The 6,313-nt window shown below is 41.2% G+C and overlaps 1 protein-coding gene across 2 annotated transcripts in view; it reads right to left on the reverse strand.

Annotated features, from left to right (window-relative positions):
• zgc:194930 (uncharacterized protein LOC557813 homolog) overlaps window positions 1-1,507 on the reverse strand; it is a 33,974-nt gene extending 32,467 nt beyond the window's left edge. The window contains exon 1 of one of the 2 annotated variants that reach the window (XM_037976600.1): window positions 1,197-1,507. The gene's annotated coding sequence lies outside the window, so the exon portion shown is untranslated. The remainder of the gene's footprint in view (window positions 1-1,196) is intronic. The other variant, XM_017426213.3, reaches the window with a different exon arrangement.
• Window positions 1,508-6,313: the final 4,806 nt, after the last annotated feature.

Below are 6,313 nucleotides of genomic sequence, written 5' to 3' on the forward strand. Positions count from 1 at the left end.
GTGGCTCATGAGATATTTTGCTAACAGACAAACAGGGTCGAGTCTGATAGTGGATGCTGAAGTTTCAGGCAAAGATCTCACGCCTTTGAAGTACGTGTTGTGAGTGACTCTCAGCTACTACCACACCAAACTTTGGCACAACATCTGTAAAACTAAGTGCGTTGTAGCCATTTTTGTGTCTTTGAAGGTCAGTTGACTGTGGCGGCCATCTTATCTTAGACTGACTCCAAAATTTAATGAGCTGTGAATGCACATGCAGTGATTATTCCCTAAAAGTTTCAATAAAATCCGCTAAATAGTTACTGAGATATTTTGCTAACAGACAGCATTAACTGCAGTAGCAGCCCCTCAGCACACCTGCTGGGAGATCAGCCTTTGCTACCACACCGCCTTCTGGGTCCATATCTGCAAAACGGCCTCCGAACACCTGTGGAGGCCAGCTGTCCGTGGCGTCCACCCAGCCATTCCTTACCTGGAGATATTTTGCTAACAGGCAGAGCCAGAGCCGAACCGGATGGGGGGGTCCAGGGTTCAGCAGTGTGTACAGACGAGCAAACAGGAGCCAAGGCTGACCTCTTCCTCCTCCTCCTGCATCAACACCACCAACAAGCCCCACACTCACTTATTCACCTCCCCTGCCTCACGTACACTGTCTTCATATGTGGACATTTCTTAATTATTATTATTTATATTATTTAACCAAAGCCACAACAACCAGACACGTATTCCACTTGTTTCCCCTGCAACATTCACGCTAACACACCCATTAACCCATAATTACAACCCAAAATGGCGCTTTCCCAAGCGATTAAACCAACGGCAAACGGTTTTAAAAACAACATTTACTTTGACTCCTTTTAACTTTTATTTTACGAGCGTTATATGACATTTTAGTGTGTTATTTTAGTGTGTAAAAGCGACGAGGAGCCCAACAGGTGCATAAATTCACAGCGGAACCACCTGGAATCGGCCCACCTTCTATATATTAGCCCGTAAGAACCGTTTAATTTGATTTCTTGTTTTTAAAAATGGCGGCACAACTTTTTTTTTCCTCCCCTAGTTTAAGTTTGCGCTCTTTCTCCACCTGCCGCCCCGGTCAGCCGAGCTTTAAACGTCGCCGCTGGAGTTGTACTGTAAGTTAACTTAAAATAAAAATAAAAATAAATAAATAAATAAAGCCACGTAAGAAAACTCACCTGTGCGAAGCGAAGGTGTGGCACTTTGCCTCAAGTATCAGAAACACACGGATGTCATTTAACTTCTTCGGTCTTCTTCCGGTCGTCTCGAGGCAAAACACACACACAAAAAACAGCCTAAAAAATAAAAGCAGGTGTAAAGAAAAAAAAAAGTACCGGCTGCCTTAAAAGAGACGTCCCTCTGCGGGTGTGAGTGGTTGTGTCGAGCCGCTGAGTAGAGTTCCCCCCCCCCTCGGTGACTCCACGGTCCCATGTCTCCTGAGTGAGCGGCGGTCTGCTGGTGATAGGTTAGTTAGTTTGGTTACTCTGAGGAAAACTAGTGGCGCTACTACCGGCGGGGCGAAACGGCCGCTTCCGGTAGGGCCCTTCGCAATAAAAGCACGCAACTCCGCGGTCAAAAAAAAGAAGCCTCATTGACGTTAGCTTGTCTTTTTTTTTTAAAGCATTTAGTGCCTGTCAAAATTTTTGTAACGTGGTTGTTATCAGTTTTACTTCCAATTTAATTATATTCAAACAGGCACAATACAAAAAGCAAAGTTCCCTGGTTAGCGTTCCTTGAAGGAATACATATCATCTGCTGCTTTTCATGCTAAAGTTTTACGCAAAGACCCTCCACTATGAGTAGCACTTAAAGTATTTGATGTGAATGACTCTCAGCTACTACCAAGCCAAATTTCAGCTCAATATATGTAAAATTAGCTGAAATATATCCATTTCTACGTTTACTATAGTGACTTGGCTGTGGCGGCCATCTTGAGATATATTGGTTCCAAACGTTAATGAGCTGTAGATGCACATCCATTAATTATTGACTGAAAGTTTCATTAAAATCTACCAAATGAGTCATGAGATATTTTGCTAACAGACAGACAGAGTTGACTCTTAAGAGATAATGACAACATTTTCAACAAGGATCTTATGCGATCTGTTGGAGCTCGGGATATGCATTGGGGATCAGTCTCAGCTAATACCGCACCAAATTTTACCTCAACATCTTTAAAATTTGCTGACCTACACCTATTTCTGTGTTTTGTAAGATCGGTTGGCTGTGGCGGCCATCTTTAAATGCATCGGCTCCAAACATTGATGTTTGTCCATTGATCATTTACTGAACGTTTCATTAAAATCTGACGAGTGATTCACAAGATATTTTGCTAACAGACAGAGTTGACGCCAAACCAACAGATGTCTCGCGCGATCTGTCAGAGCCCAGAATAAGGCGTTGGGGATCAGTCTCAGCTACCATCACACTGGATTTTAGGTCAATCCCTGCCAATTGGTTGTGACGTTTGCACAAGTCCTCCTGATTTTACTCGTTCCCCACGCCTTGACCCGGTGCTCTCAGCTGCCTGCGGCTTCCTGTCCTGACCGCGTTCAGCTTGACGCAGCTCAGACCGAGCCGCCTCTCCGTGACGATCATGTGACTCAGAGGTGATTAGGGGGAAATCACTCCTTGCCACTTGTTCGCCACTCAGAAGTTAAACTCAAGTCAGTCCTGAAATGTGAAAGCAAAAGAATACAACGTTTAAAAAGTTAGTGAGACATAACTCTTCACTATGACGCTGTTAATAAATGTACAGGAACGACTCTTAAAATTCAGAATGCTTAGAAAAAAAAGCCAAAACGTATCAAAGCTTAACAGGATTTAAACCACCGTGAGAGTAAAATTACATTTCTTCGCCACTTAAACTGCTAGTTCAGAGCATCGGAGCAAGGTTAGGTTAATATCCTACCTGTCGTAGATGGCAGGTAGAGAAACGAAGTTTAATCCCGATGAGACTGAGGAGCGTATGGCCGGTGCGAGCGAGACCACGGCCAAAGTTGACTTCTGTCATCTTAAAACAACTCCGGCATCAAACGGTTTTACTTTACAAACCTTCACGTCGTCATCGGTGTCACTTTACCTGGTTATTGTGGCCGAAACATGTGACCCGTGACGACAAAATGAGTCACAACAAAAACCATTAGGAAAACGTTGGTTATTGCCATATGTGAGATTTGCGTAAAACTGAGTCCACAAGGACACCATTTAGCGATGTCAAATAGCAAATAATTTTCTTAATCTACCTTAAAATTGAAGTTTCCTAACAGGTATGTCTTCAGAAATAAATCTTTTAATTCGAATCCTTTGAATTTCTGTTAAAATTGACCTTTTTTTGTCCTGATCGCCAGGAAATCCCTTTGTGTAATGTTTGTGAAGCTTGGTGATTCCCTCTTTTTTTAAACACGGGCTGGGATCCCCGACGACGTCACTTCAGACCAATAAAAAATGGAGCTTTCAAACCGGCGCTTTCGTGAACAAAACCAGCTCGTTGCCAAATTTTAACGAACGACGACTCATTTCGAAGCTCCTGAGACGGAAAATATGAAAATAATAACTCAATATGGATAATACCTCTACTTGCCAGCATGGGTTACATACAGTATTCCTGTCAAAAGCGCCCCAGGTTGCACTGGAAGTGCTATAGCTAGCTGCTGCTGCCGAATTCTATGTAAAAAACCGTTCAATAGCTTTCACATTGTGAAGTTTTAAGATGTTTTAAACGTCACAATTCGACTTCATTCCTCCACACTGGAGCTGGTCAAAGAGCCGCCCACAGCAGGTAAGATACTTATCGCTCACCTTCCCGAATCACCACTTTAGGCGCCTGGGCTGAGGTCGACACAGGACGAACCGTTGTATCTCTCAGAGCGCGGACGCGGGGGANGGTTTGTGCGATGCGATGGAAAAAGAACCATCCCGAGGACGACAAACCGGTTTGCGTGTTTACACGGGCGCAGAGGAAGTCCACCCTGAATCGAGTCAGAACAAAGCAAACAGCGCGGCGCATGCAGGCTGACGGCCACTACTAAAGGTCTAATATATTCCACTCCGAGTGATTAATGATGTGCTTTCAAAGTAAAGTTCTGTATCTGTCACTATGTGCCATTTTTATTCATGTAGGTTTTTCAGATATGGGCCCTTGGGAAGGAGAGAACCAAGACAAACCAAGAATTATTTAAAGTCAGTTTTTCTGCTTCAGCTTCAGCCAACAGGACGGCGTCTGACACCCTGACTCCAAACGGTGAAATGTGACACATCGAATGCAAACGAGAGCCTCTGAGACAGGACCAGTGATCCTGTGGAGATGTTCTCACTTCGCTGCTTCTGCCTTTTTCTTTCTCCAAACAACACGGTTGTTTTCACAGCGGAGATTTTCTTTGGGCCGAGCAGAACTTTTCTGTGAAGCTGCAGAGCGAATGCTGAGCGCTGACTGACAGCTGAGAAGTTCAAACAAGCAGAACGGAAGCTAAAATAAAACATAAATAAAAAAAACAGTAACTAAAGGCAAAGGAACCAGAGCTCCGAGCTAGAATTGGTCCACTTGTAGCTGAAGGCTAAACTCAACAAAAATGTTCCTAAAAGCTACAATTAGCAAATAAGTAGCTACAAGCTAAAATGAGTCCAATTGTAGCTAAAAGCTAAAATGAATAAAACTATAGTTAAAAACTAAAATGATCAAAGTCACAGATATGAGTTAAAAGATAAAAGTAGCAAAACTGTAGCTAAAAAGTAAAATTAGCCTCACTGTGGCTAATAGCAGAAGTAAAAAATAGTAAAACAGTAGCTGAAAACAAAACTACAGCTAAAAGCTAAAAATTAGCTAAACCATAGCCAAACACTAAAATAAGCAAAACTGCAGTTAAAGGCAAATGTTTCAGCAAAACAGCTAAAGCTATATGTAGCAAAAAGCTTGCTAAAAGCTAACTATAGCAAAACCAAAGATAAAAGTTCCAATTTGCAAAACAGCAGCTAAAAGCTAAAATGTATCAAACTGCAGCCAAAAGCTAAACTTTATCAAACTGCAGCTAAAAGCTAAACTTTATCAAACTGCAGATAAAAGCTAAACTTTATCAAACTGCAGCTAAAAGTTAAAACAAGCAAAATCACTGATAAGAGTTAAAAGATAAAATTAGCAACTCTGTAGCTAATAGCTAAAGTAAAAATTATCTAAATATGTAGCTGAAAACTAAAATTACAGCTAAAAAGTTAAAGTGAGCTAAACCATCTTCAAAAGCTAAAATAAGCAAAACAGCAGCTAAAAGCTAAATGTAGCAAAGCTGTAACTAAAAAACTATATCACAAAAACCCAGCAGTTTTTCAGGCCTCGAAGAGCTCTTAGTCAGACGTATTTGTGTGGAATCTTCTTTGTAAATAAAATTAAATCGTTCAAAAAGTATCAATGAGAGGTTAAAGCAGCAGAAAGTACGCAGAAGTAGTTTGATTGAAGACACTGTAAACTAAAAACTAATAATAGGAACAATAAATCCGCATCGTGCAATAAAGAAAAATAATATTAAAATGTGGATTTTAAAAAGAAAAGCATTTTGTGCAGAAACTGGAAGCTCCCATCCGTAACTGCTCCTGTAACGTTTCTCCAGATCAGCTGAAATCAAAGCAGAGCATCTCCTCTCCTCCCAGCTTCAGAGGAACCGGGTCAAGGCTCGCGGGTCGTTATCGCTTCCTGACGTCTCGCCTCGACACAGTGATGGGAGATGGGAGGAAAGGCAAGGGAAAATGGTCTTTGTGTCTGTGAGGAGCTTAAAATAGTCTTTGTTTTTTTTTTTTTAAAAATCAGACTCCCCGTCTACACTACTTTTCACAGTTTTTAAAGACTGCGATTTTCTGTTTGCACCTTCCATGAGTCAAATGGACTTTTTTTTAAAAAGGCTCACCAAAGTGAGTAAATTGTAAAGTTTTTTTCAAGTTTTTTTCAGAAAAACAGTTTTTCCATTTCTCATTTCTAAAAAAGATCCTCATAAATACGGAAACCCCTACTACGACCCAAAAGGCTGAAGTAACTATGCCAGGCCTGTGTGTGGCGCTGTAACGCCGATACCAAAGTACATTACAAAGTTTTGTGTTAAGAGAAAACACTGTTTTTGGGTGGATGCCCCCTTTAATACGAAGCTTTTTCAATATTAGCTTTTTTTGTGCATTTTCGCTGTTATTTTTTGGCCTAGAAACCACAACAACAATAAAGCAGGTTTTTTAACCGTTTTTGTTTGTTTGTTTGTTTGTTTTCTTTTTTTTTAGTGTGTCCTACTTTATTCGGGTCACCATAAAGTTTGGACTG

The sequence above is a fragment of the Kryptolebias marmoratus genome, linkage group LG7 (genome assembly GCF_001649575.2).
Source record: "Kryptolebias marmoratus isolate JLee-2015 linkage group LG7, ASM164957v2, whole genome shotgun sequence".
Classification (NCBI taxonomy): domain Eukaryota; kingdom Metazoa; phylum Chordata; class Actinopteri; order Cyprinodontiformes; family Rivulidae; genus Kryptolebias; species Kryptolebias marmoratus.